Source organism: Notolepis coatsorum (assembly GCF_963971535.1).
Source record: "Notolepis coatsorum genome assembly, chromosome: 3".
Taxonomy (NCBI): domain Eukaryota; kingdom Metazoa; phylum Chordata; class Actinopteri; order Aulopiformes; family Paralepididae; genus Notolepis; species Notolepis coatsorum.
In genome coordinates this window covers 140,837,674-140,851,776 of record NC_140167.1, presented here as the reverse complement: position 1 = coordinate 140,851,776, position 14,103 = coordinate 140,837,674, and positions in this window count along the sequence as shown.

Genomic DNA, 14,103 nt, shown 5'->3' with positions numbered 1-14,103 from the left:
GCATCGAGACCCCACCAGACGGTCACTGGTGACACCACCCCTCACATCGCCAGCGTATCGGACAGGGCCTAAAATAGGTGAAGGCCCCTCTCCCCCTGGCACGCCGCTCCGAAGCACTCCCAAGGACGCTTCCCCCCCACAATGTCGTGGGGCCAGCTGGCGCACCGAGGAGATAACCCTCCAAGGAGGTTGATCCCTCAATCCTGGTCGGCAGGTCTTAAGAGCAGAACTCGACCTGCGCCCGGAGCACTGCGGACTAGACAGGCGCCTTAGGGGCTTACTGTAAGAACAGTATCCCAGCGGAAAGGGTGTTCGGTATGCCGTGCACCATGTCACAATCTCATGGGGCCACGAACCTCGCGGAGTCGGAGTTAGCCAACTCCACCAGCGAACAGATTCCACCACGAACCCTGACCCAGCCAATTTATTAATCCCGCGGGGTCGAGGTTCAGAGAACGAGTTTGACACAATTGGCAGACGTCATGAAAGATGCGGGGGCATACTCTCGGGCAGCCGGGGTCAGACCCGGGCTCAACCAGAGAGTCGACTCTGCTACCAACCATAGCTGTCAACATTGGGATTTGAAAAAACTGGAGATTTCGCCCTGCCCCCCTCCCCCGCCCCCTCCCAATGTAGTCTCCTCCCCCTCGTATGTATATATATAAATATATATGTATATATAATATATATATTTATATTGTTGACAGCTGCTCTCTGCTGAGCTGCCTCGTCGCTGCCATCCGCTGGTTAAAACCTGTATGTACCCAAGGACTGGGTGAACTACTAATTGCTACATTAAATTAATCAGATACCTGGTTGAAAGTGAAATGCTGTGTACATCCCTGCATTAAATGAATGGAAGTGTCAGTGTTTCTGTAGTGATGGAACGCCTGCTCTTGTTGGCACTGCGCAGCCGTGGAATCGCAAGGCCATAGATTTAGAATAGATAGAAAAGGCACATTGTGGTGTATCATAATTAATTTGTTGAATACAAAAGGATTTTTATAACGTTGACACAAATTAAGGAATATTTACACTAAGTTCTCTTTTACCTCTTATTTAATTCATTCATTAATTTAATTGTAGGTACTGTTTATATTGTACATAGTCCTGTCCTGTGTGTTGTATATTGTGTCCTATGTTACTTTTGTGTTTATTGTCTCTTTCTATATACACCGTGGGAAGGGGGGCACGTAATTGAATTTTTCTGTATGTCTTGCACAAATTGGAAAATGACAAAGTTTAGTGTCTATAGTGTCAGACACTAATTGTAATGTTAAAAACGGATACTACTGTAATATAAAGTGAAATTCTACCATGCCTCAATGTATCAACTTTAAACATACACTAAATGTTAATGTTAGAAATGTTAATTTCCATTATTTCCACCATGTGCAACATTTCCTAAGAACAGCAATGTCCATTCTATCAACTCCAAATCTGTGCTATGAGCTCAATTTTCCCGGTGCATGCAGAATTAGAATTGCTGTCTTGTTGTAGTAGAAATGAAAAATGGAAATCTTGTTTTATTAAAGTAGTTTTTACATGTGATATAGATAAAGATATTGTTTCATTGTGTATTGATTAACTTTACATTTGCGCTTCATTACTTTACAAAAGTTATACTGGCACATGGGTCTAATACAGCAATGGATTATGGGTAAATGCAACGTTAAAGCAGTGCCAATGTAAGACTGACTTTACATTAACCCTTTCCCCGCCAATAACGGCGTACGATGTGATTCTGATCATAATTTCATATTTCACTCACGGAGCCTTGTCGGATGCTGTGTGAGCCAGCACAACTCTGCAACGCTTCGAGTTGCAACCGGAAGTGGATCTCTTGTGATCCCGGTGCGTCTCCCTATTCTGTCCGGCCACTCGTTTATCGTCGCGGGACTCAATACACACACCGTGGATATGGATCTTTGCCATAACTCAATAATCTACATGATTTGGGCGTGTATTAGTAATATACAAACCGGAAATGGATCGCATCGATCCCCACCACATAACTTGGATCTGTTTGCTCCACTCTCATCGCCCAATGGTACGAGGAGACTGACGTGAGTTTCAGCGTTTTTGTTTATCATTTTCGATACAAACTGCTCTGATCAATATATCACCCATACTACATGAAGCATCTAACGACTATCACGGAATTATAAACAACACCCCCCCCCCCCCTCCGTTCACCCGCGCATGATCAGTCATAGCGTTTAGGACCATGTACAGTTGAAATTTTTAATATAGTGTCGATCGGTATCAAACTGCATTTGATGATCTAATATTATGCATTTGTGCCTATATCTCACGTTCTGGGAAATACTGCAAAAAACATATTTATACTCTAGACGGTATTTTCGTATGAATGTGTGAATGAAAAAGTAAAACGTTCCTACATCCTGAACGATATATAATCGATGTTGAATGGGCCATAGTAATGTCAATTTAGCAATACAATTTAAAAAGTTATAGCCCTGCAAAGAATGTGAACATCTCCATAGACTTACAGTGCTGGCAGAGATCAAACAGCGATGGATATAAGCGTGGCAGAGAACGAATGACAGAAAAAGGCGAAGGCCGGACCAGCACTCTCAGATTTAATTTTTTTTTATTTAATAGCAGCCTATAATACAGACATGTTTTGGAACGTGTTCCTTCTTCAGTGTAATAGGCTAGCAGTGATAGCTTGTAAAAATGGGAGCTATATACCATGAGGGCAGGAAGTGACATCATAGAGGTGAGCTTGGGAATGCCAGTCAACTTTGACCTCCAGAGTAAGGACTTGATAATGTAGCATGTTGAAAACAAATATATACCAGAAACTAAAATATAGCAAACACCTAATTCTATGAGCAAAGAAAAACAACAACAGAAAGGAAACCTTTCACCATTTGTAAAATAATAGTAATGATAATATACTCATGATAATAAAAGTAATAAAAGTCACTTGTAGGAAACAGGATCACAACTTTTTTCATTCATTCCCTTTGGTACGATGCCATTAATCAAATGAATATAGTAACCTGTCTCCCCCTCTACAGGGCATTGTAGATTAACAAGTCCCTTAAACAATAAGAATGCATTAGGAGAAATAGAGAGACAGATACGGTACACCCTTAAGAGAGGACAAAGTGGAGCTAATCACTCAAATGTACACTTGCAATGTCAGTAATGGTGTAAATCTCCGGGACCGATGAACTTTTCTTGCATACTCCTCCGTGGTGAAAGAGGGCCGTCTGGAAACATCTTCTACGGAGGGAGCACAGCGGAGACATCTCCTTCTTAGGTCGGTCTCTGGGCGTATACACAGGCTATACAATGCAATTCAAGCGTTTCAGGTTTAAAAAGGGTTAACCCAGGCCACAAGTCAATGAGGGGGAGGCCCGACCTGGGCCTGTAGGACTGGGACCTACACAGGGGGATGCATAGAGGAGATGACAGAAACAGCCTCCCCGACAGCCCCCTCCCATCCCCGGTTTAGCAGGGAGGGAGGGGTGAAAACGAATGGAGAAGGACCAACCCACCTAACATTGTGCAAAAAAGTACAGTAGGTACCAATGCACACCACTGTTAAGGGCAACTTGTAGTGGCATCTATATGACACACACATTCATGACATCAACCCCTGTGACCACCAGTGGACTGCGGTCAAGTGAGCCGTCTTTTGCTTTTGCGTGGTCAAATCAGCCGCTCTTGTTTTTCGAGTGCGCGATTAGTTGCATTACCGTAAACCTGGAACTAAGTGCGCACTCGAAAAACAAGAGCGGCTGATTTGACCACGCAAAAGCAAAATACGGCTCACTTGACCGCAGTATCATAGGGGCAGGGGTTGTAGTACACGCTGTAGCTGGTACTATTCTAACTGGCGTGTGATGTGTGTGCCACCGATGCTGGTTTTGAATTGTTTGTTTTATAAGGGCATTAAATTGTTAAGACTCTTAACAATTTAATGCTCTTTACCTGCTGTAATTCGAAACTGGCCCCCGTAAATTACCAAACCCCCCCTCCCTCCCACCCCTTCCTAATACACTAGTACAGTTTCCTCCCCCTCGTATGTATATATTTTCTGTTAGGATCTCTGTCTATTTGCATATACGTCACAAATGTAACAGTAGGCCTACTGTATACCTGTGTCATAAATGTCATGATATATATCTATGTTGCGTATGTCATGAATTGAAAATGGGGGACCCTGATGTAAACAAGACTAAAGTCTTTCTCTGGTCTGCATACCCTTAACATTCTGCAATCTGTTAATAAAGTTTTCAATCAATCAAACCTCACTCCCTCACACACTCTTTCCCTATAGACCACTACACTTCCGCGTTACATTCATCATCATCATCATCATCATTTTATTTATCCGTACATGGAATCACCACAGTCCAACAGTACATATTCTACGTCAAATGTATATACTCCCCTTTCTTGACTCCTTCTGTATCACAAACAGTACTGTATTTGCAAATCTGGTATGTCATAAATGTATAGATGTAGCAGTACTGACTATCTGTATGTCATGTATGTCATATATGTCCTGATGAATTGAAAATGGGGGACCCTGGTGGAAACAAGACGAAAGTCTTTCTCTGGTCTGCATCCCCTTAACAATTGTGTGTATTGAGCTGTACTGTATTGTACCCATTCTGCAATCTGTTAATAAAGTTTTCAATCAATCAATCAATCAATCACATAATTCACAAAAAATACCATGGCCGAAAGGAACAGGAAGAAGAAAAAATCGTATATATACCTGCCCCTACACACGTACAACCCACCGATAGACATATTGTGTAAAACCAAACAGAATATACCCATTTTGCAAAAAATAAATAAAAATTTAACATCAACACAACCAAATTAAATCAACATAAATAAACCCATTTTGTCTATCTATCAGTCAAACTACATATTTAGGTTAATTCATTTACACACACACACCCCCACACACACACACACTTATATAATGTATTATACTTCTATATACTATCTAATTTCTATTTTATTATAATATAACTAAATCATACTATTTATTCTACACCATATTGGTACAGTATTATACAATATTTTAATATATTATTATTCTATGTTACGCTGCTATATACTATATTACTATACTCATACTGGCCTACACTACAACTCTATGCTACGTCCTGACACGCTAAACTGCAATATTATACTAAACTGTGCTATACTGTCTATGTATCTTTTCTTTGCACAACCTTTTGAAGTGAAATATATTATTGGAACTCTTTTCATCGTTCTGCAAAGAGTTCCATAGTTTGATACCTATAACTGAGGTGCACCTTTGTTTTAAGGTTGTTCGTGCAAATTAGTGTTTAAAATGTATCTGGACAGGGAACGAACAACCTCTGTATATTTGCTGGTAATACTCTGCATTTTGCTCTAAACAAAACTAATAAAGTCTGTATTTCTGCTAACTCTTTAAGTTTCAATAGTCTGGATTTAATAAATAATTCGTTGGTATGTTCTCTTGAATCTACAAGAAATCTACATTGAAATCAATGAGGAGATTGCGGGGGTCAAATGAATGGATGTGGACGAGAGCCGTGATGGAAGTGGTTGCCGATACGGCTGTGGGGGTGCTAGAGACATGATCGAATAGACGTTTATGCGCCTCGCTCTCCTGAACACGGCGTGACCCATAACTAATCGATCAGAACTAAATCGGCAGAGAAAAAGCCCATTTTAAAGCACATATTCCGCATGGACATGCGCAGAGTGCCCATGGAGTCTGGACGACGCGCGATGACGCTCGAATGAATGTGGACTGTCAGAGGGGGGAGCTTCGGTGGCCAGCCGAACAGGATAATGAATAAATGATCCCACTAAATGGCCAGACGCGTCTTATGGCGACATCTACAATTACCTCATTGAGTCTCCAGGTAGACTAATGTTTATATAATTTAAGTGCAGCGGTCTGTAGCCACTTACATGACCATCGAAGCTCCCCCCTCTGATGGAACAGTCCACATTCATTCGAGCGTCATCTCGCGTCGTCCAGACTCCATGGGCACTCTGCGCATGTCCATGCGGAATATGTGCTTTAAAATGGGCTTTTTCTCTGCCGATTTAGTTCTGATCGATTAGTTATGGGTCACGCCGTGTTCAGGAGAGCGAGGCGCATAAACGTCTATTCGATCATGTCTCTAGCACCCCCACAGCCGTATCGGCAACCACTTACATCACGGCTCTCGTCCACATTCATTAATTTGACCCCCGCAATCTCCTCCCTGATTTCAGAATCCCGGAAGTGTTACGGTGGTCTGTCACACAAACACATCCCCTCTCTTTCTGTCACTCACATGCATTCTCCCTTTCTCTCTCCCCCTCTCCTTGTGGAAGGATTTTGAAGATATCCGGCGATACTTCACCGTGACAACCCAACCCCCTCCAATGTACAGTCATTTACCTAGTATGGTTTTGTCAATAGTCCAATGTACAATTTTGTTTGTTTGTACAGAGTCTCCCCCCCCTCAATGTACAGTTTTGCTTGCTTATACAGTGTGCCCCCCCCCCCCCCCCCAACCACCTCCAATGTAAATTACCCAGTATGGTTGTCAATATCCCAGTGTACCCAACCCCCCCCCCACCCAACCTCCTCCAATGTACAGTTTCTACGTCAAATGTATATACTCCCTTTTCTTGACTCCTTCTGTATCACAAACAGTACTGTATTTGCAAATCTGGTATGTCATAAATGTATAGATGTAGCAGTACTGACTATCTGTATGTCATGTATGTCATATATGTCCTGATGAATTGAAAATGGGGGACCCTGGTGGAAACAAGACGAAAGTCTTTCTCTGGTCTGCATCCCCTTAACAATTGTGTGTATTGAGCTGTACTGTATTGTACCCATTCTGCAATCTGTTAATAAAGTTTTCAATCAATCAATCAATCACAGAGTGGACCGGGCTCGGTGAAGCGGAAAAGAAACGCTACCGCAGAATAAAGGAGAATCATCTTTTTCTGAAATCTATGAAAGGTATTAATAGTTGTTGTAGTAACAATATTATTATAGGTATTAATGGTAGTAATATTTGTTGTAGTAACAGTATTAGTTGTATTAGGAGCAGTTTGCACAGCCTCCTCTCCGCGGACCTATATTGTATGCATAGCGTGGGTGATGGTGATGATGATAGAAAGTTAGAAACCGTTGTGGCGCATACAGTTGAATGCTGGTATTACACTCACTGAGGGACACGAAGAAGTCAAGTCCGATGGGATTTGGGAATCTCAAATACAAATCTGGATTGGAATAGAAAAAGCATTTATATTAAACAATACAGAATATACAGCACTTCTTGGGGTCTGTAGGGTAAGCACTTATTCCCTCCCCCCTGAACATTTATGGAGATGTATGGGCCTTTTAAGTCAGTGATGAAAGTGTCTTTCAAGGATAAGTGAGCTCCTGCACTGATTATTATAGTTCAATATTCAATATTTGATCACCAAAACCCCCCCAAAAAGCATCACCAAAACCGCCCAAAAACCATAAAAAGGGGGGCCCCCCCCGCCCGAAAAGGGCCCTCGGTTGAAACACACACAGGTATAGTGCCATTTTCAGCCTTTGAGCACCTGCCCCTCTAATAATAATAATAATCTTTATTTATATAGCACCTTTCATACACGGAGTGCAGCTCAAAGTGCTTAACAGAGCAAAGAAATAAAAACACAACATTTTACAATAAAGCAAAAAAAAAAAAAAAAGTAAGGAAAAGAAAAGCAGGATTTTAAGACCAGCAAAACATGATTAAGAAAATAGCTAAAAAGCATAAATGACAACAGGCATTTTAAAATCAGCTAAAAGCAAGAGTATAAAAATATGTCTTGAGCTGTGCTTTAAAGCTATCCACAGAGGCTGCCTGTTTTATATGTAGTGGGAGATTATTCCACGCCGTCGGCCCATAGAAACAAAAGGCTGCTTCGCCATATTTTTTATATTTCATTGTAGGCACTTCGAGCAGGTCCGCACTAGAGGACCTGAGGGGGCGGTTTGGAACATATCTATGTAAGCAGTCGCAGAGATAAGATGGTGCCAGACCATTAAGAGCTTTAAAAACAAGCAGGAGAATTTTAAAATCAATCCTAAAGACAACCGGGAGCCAATGCAGTGAAGCTAAAACTGGAGTAATATGTTCCCTCATCTTAGTTCTAGTTAAAATTCTGGCTGCCGAATTTTGGACAAGTTGTAATCTGTCAGTTGTTTTCTTTGGAAGGCCAGAATAAAGTGCATTACAATAATCAAGCCGAGAGAAAACAAAAGCGTGGATTAGCGTTTTTGCATCATCCAGGGACACATAGGCTCTAATTCGTGCAATATTTCTAAGATGAAAGAAGGCAATCTTCGTGACATGATTAATGTGTGTATTAAAATTCAATTCAGAATCAATAATAACCCCCAGGTTCTTTACTGCAGTGTTATTTTCTACGTTCAGGTTACCCAGTCTACTTTTTATCAGTTCTCTCTGCTCACTAGACCCCACTATGAGAACTTCTGTCTTATCCTCATTTAGCTTGAGAAAATTCTCACTCATCCAGCCTTTTATGCTGGACAAACAGGTCAACAACGGGTCTAGAGCACAGGGCTCGTCTGGAGCTACGGAGAGGTAAAGCTGGGTATCATCAGCATATAAATGGAAGTTAACTCTATGATTGGTAATAAGTCCACCCAGCGGCAGTATATACAGGGAGAACAATAAAGGGCCAAGAATGGATCCCTGCGGGATACCAGAACAGATGGTGTGTTTGTCGGAATCATAATTCGCTAGATTGACAGAGTAGCTTCTACCTGTTAAGTAGGAATGAAACCAGGACAAGGCCGTGCCTGACAGACCTATCCAATACTCGAGGCGGTGCATTAGAATTGTGTGGTCAATTGTGTCAAACGCAGCCGTTAAATCTAGGAGTAGGAGAACGGATACCTCTTTATTGTCCGCAGACACCCTAAGGTCGTTAATTACCTTTACAAGTGCTGTCTCAGTGCTATGGCCCCTCCGGAAACCAGATTGGAATTTGTTATGGACCCTATTTTTCTGTAAAAACGCATCCAGTTGATAAAAAATTGTCTTTTCTAAGACCTTGCCCAAAAAAGGGAGATTAGAGATAGGTCTATAGTTACTCAACACAGAGGGATCAAGGCTGTGTTTCTTTAGTAAGGGCCTAACTACAGCCATTTTTAGTGAGTCTGGAAAGATGCCTGATTTGAGAGAGCTGTTTACAATTTTAAAGTCCTGTGCACGTCCCTGCTCCTTTGGCAAAGTATCGGCAGCACTTTGACCTTTAAATGTGACTTTAGGCTTCTGTCTGTCTGTCTGTCTGTCTGTCTGTCTGTCTGTCTGTCTGTCTGTCTGTCTGTCTGTCTCTCTGTCTCTCCTGCAGCCCTCAGTCCCTCCGTCTGTTTTTCTATCTCAGGACTCAAGCCTAAACCTCCGGCCTTCATGGCTAGAAAGAAGTCCCAGAAGGTGATGCTTCCTGTACCGGAGTCTTCAGGGGAGGAGGACGAGTGGAGCCCTGGTCTGGAGAGACGGCATGGTGAACACAGTGGAGAGAGAACTCATAATAACATTGTTAAAGCTAATTAGCCTAATCAAAAATAGTAGCCTATAGTACATTTACACACACACAGGGAGAATAGTTTATAGCAGACTTAATGATTTTTGATTGAATATTTCTGCTAATGAAGTGAAATATTTATTATCATCAACTATCCAGTTCGTTTTTATAGTGTAAAGTTTGGCTACTTCAAATCATTGAACGTACCGAGAGAGGGGGGGGGCTCAGACTCAGCCCCTCCCATTCTCACCCTTGCAGCTGGAGTGGACGTCAAAATGTAAACTCAAGTCCAATGACAGTGAAACACTGGAATCCTAGCAGAGTCACTAACTGGTTTAAGTTATTTATATTATAGTGAAACACTGGAATCCTAGCAGAGTCACTAACTGGTTTAAGTTATTTATATTATAGTGAAACACTGGAATCCTAGCAGAGTCACTAACTGGTTTAAGTTATTTATATTATAGTGAAACACTGGAATCCTAGCAGAGTCACTAACTGGTTTAAGTTATTTATATTATAGAGAAACACTGGAATCCTAGCAGAGTCACTAACTGGTTTAAGTTATATATATTTACTCTTTAGATGACATGTTGTGCATGTTATGACTTTGAACCACTGCAAAGACAGCATATAAGTAACTACGATGCGTCGGTCATGAATATGCAAATCGATGAAATGTCACGGTCGACATCGACGACGCTGACTCATCGTTGCAGCCCTATTGTGATATGTTATATGCTACGATATATACTATGTGATATGATGTAGTATGATATGATATATGCTACAATATGATATTATGTATGATATATGATGTATGATATGATATGCTACAATATGATATGATTCCTATAATATTAACAGGTCCTTCAGCGGTGAAGAGGTCAGCCCCGGTCAAGAGGTCAGCCAGAGGGAATTCAGCTCCACATTCTGCTGCTCAGGTCTGCATTGACTCTGTCTTATATGCTAATAGACAACAAATAGACCATTTTGAATTAAATAGCGCCAGGACAAGTGTATTACAATAACAACATAAACAATGTGTCATATCACAGACAAATTTGTACTGGGAAACTAAATGCCACCAAATACTGTTATACCATCAAAACAAAGAAAAATATGGTGATGTGAAACTTGGGCCACATCGCCCAGCCCTAATCTTCATTGGTAAGACATAGGGCTATGTTTCCAAAAATCAGACCTATCCCTTTAATATAAGAAGATCTAATTATAATTCATTACATTTATATAGCGCTTTTCTCATACTCAAAACACTTTACAACGTAGGGTTAGGGAAATTGCCTCCTTCACCACCACTGGTAGCACCCAACCTTGGGCTATGCAGGCTCAATGGCTGCCATACACTGGCACCCGGCACACATCACACTACACAATGGCTGCCATACACTGGCACCAGGCACACATCACACTACACAATGGCTGCCATACACTGGCACCAGGCACACATCACACTACACAATGGTTGCCATACACTGGCACCAGGCACACATCACACTACACAATGGCTGCCATACACTGGCACCAGGCACACATCACACTACACAATGGCTGCCATACACTGGCACCAGGCACACATCACACTACACAATGGCTGCCATACACTGGCACCAGGCACACATCACACTACACAATGGCTACCATACACTGGCACCAGGCATGCATCACACTACACAATGGCTGCCATACACTGGCACCAGGCACACATCACACTATACACAATGGCTACCATACACTGGCACCAGGCACACATCACACTACACAATGGCTACCATACACTGGCACCAGGCACACATCACACTACACAATGGCTACCATACGCTGGCACCAGGCACACATCACACTACACAATGGCTACCATACACTGGCACCAGGCACACATCACACTACACAATGGCTACCATACGCTGGCACCAGGCACACATCACACTACACAATGGCTGAACGGCTCAGGAGACGGGGATTGATACCAGCCAATTAAGGGGAAGAGATGATTAGGTGGCCTTGATGTCAGAGACCTGATTGGGAATTTGGCCAGGAACGTCGGGCAACCCCCTACTCTTTACGATTCTTTAACGAGGGCGACGGTGGCTTTAAGTGGGGGCGACAGTGGCTCAGGAGGTAGAGCAGTCGTCTGGCAATCCGGAGGTTCCCGGTTCGATTCCCGCTCCTCCTGGGCAGCGTGTCGATGTGTCCTTGAGCAAGACACTTAACCCCTAATTGCTCCCGATGAGCAGGTTGGCACCTTGCATGGTTGCCTCCGCCGTCGGTGTGTGAATGGGTAATATGTAAGTAACAAATTGTAAAGCGCTTTGGATAAAAGCGCTATATAAAAAAGCAGCCATTTAATGACCGAATTCAGTCAGAATTATGGGATGTTATAATCTCCTGATTTAACAGACTATCTCTCTGTCTCACTCTCTCTATCGCTCTCTCTATCGCTCTCTCTGTCTTTCTCTCTCTTTTGCTCTCTCGCCCTCTCTCTTTTGCTCTCTCACCCTCTCTGTCTCTCTCTGTCTCTCTCTGTCTCTCTCTCTCTCTCTCTCTCTCTCTCTCTCTCTCTCTCTCTCTCCCTCTCCCTCTCCCTCTCTCTCTCTTGCACCAGGGAGCTGAGCCAGCTGCACCCATCACACCAGGGCTTCCACCGAGGGAGGAGGATAAGGGTTATACCAGAGGGATCAACTTGAGGAACCTGCCCAAGGTCATTTATGAAGAACAGGAGGTTCCTGAGGACGACCACTATCATTGTAAGTACTGTATAACCTAGTATATTTTATTTAACATTGAGATTAAAAATCTCTTTCAAGAGTGTCCTGGCCAAGACAGACGGCAGCACATTTAACAGGGTTTCAGTATCGAACTATATAAAAACTAGAAGACTTGTATTGTTTCATTCCGCTCGCCATCAGCCTAGAATGTTTTCAAAATGTCATCGAAACGGCAGAGCGATATACCTCTCACATTATATAGACTAGGCCAGTGGTTCTCAAACTGTTGTACGCGTACCACTAGTGGTACTTGGTGGTACTGCTGGTGGTACTTGAAAAAAAGAGAAAAAAATGTCTAGTTGTGGTGGCGCGATAGTTAGATAACCTAAGTGGTAGTCAGGTTCACTATATACTTTCGTCGGATTTTCTTGGGGATTTGCAATACTATACATTTTTGGAAAGGGAATTGTATAAGGAATCAGAAAATCCATGTTTACATTTGCCCAGATGTCTATAAGGCGGCCATATTGGAATTTCCAAAATGGCCACCGTAAAATGTAGGTTTTGTAATATCTCGGCTTCTAAATGAGCTAGAACATTGATTTGAACTTCTAAACCTACATTTTCAGGATCAAGGAATCCAATGGTGGTAGTTACAAAGCTTCTACATTTTACATTAACCCTTTGATGCATGAGTGGGTCGAAAATGACTGGGAGAAATGCAAAATGCATGATTTCTTTTTAAGTATACAAAAACAAATAGATTTTATTATCTTTCATCAAATAGTCTATAATAAATCATTATCATATATACATGTAAAATATCTATAAATTCAGCAAAAGGCCAATACAAAAGGCCAATACAATTATAATCTGATGCAAGCCCCGCCCTCAAAGGTGCAAGGCCACACCCTATAGCAATGGCCTTGTTCTTCAGACTTTTCTTCAGATATTCTCCTAATATTTGTTGTGGACCACACATAGCCTACTATATGTGAAGTGTCATCCCTCAACATTATTCTACCCAGCATTTGATACATGTAAAGTAAGTATTGTGTTAATTTCTACCTCAGACAATTTCAACAGGTTTTATGTCTATAACATCACATTTAAGCTAGCTACTATTACTATTGTGTCATTCATGGCATGATGTTATCATCATGTATCATCAAAATAAAATACAGTAGTTTGCCAACATCATTTAGGTCACCCCATGCACGAGAGAACCCACAGGTTTTGGGGCTGGCACTGACTATCCACCATGACACACGCAACAAGAAGCTGATGGATCTTCTCAATGCTCATGGCTACTCTGTTTCACATGGGCGTGCCCTTCTCATGGAAACTGCTCTGGCCAATGCTGTTGTAGAAAACACCAGAGCACACCAAGGCCTCTATGTACCACCATTCCTGAGGAAGGGGACCTTTGTGTTTTTTGCAGCAGATAACACAGACTTTGCAGAGGACACTTGTGATGGGAAAGGAACCACCCACGGAACAATCACTGCAGTGTACCAGAAGGTTGATCCTTCTAAAGAACTTATTGCAGAGCCTCTCATCATAGGTGATGCACAGAGTCTGTCCGTCACTCCCTACCATGTAGACATAGCCAAAACCCCAGCATGCTAAGAGGTCAGAACAGTTTGCCATCAGCAAGGGGATCTCAGAGTCCTATCAGCTGACACACCTAGGATGGGTTGTTGCATCTGCATTATCCAGAATGAAAGCAGGAGAAACGTCCAGCAAGATTCCAGGCTGGGCAGGACAACTCACTGTTGTCTGAAAGCCT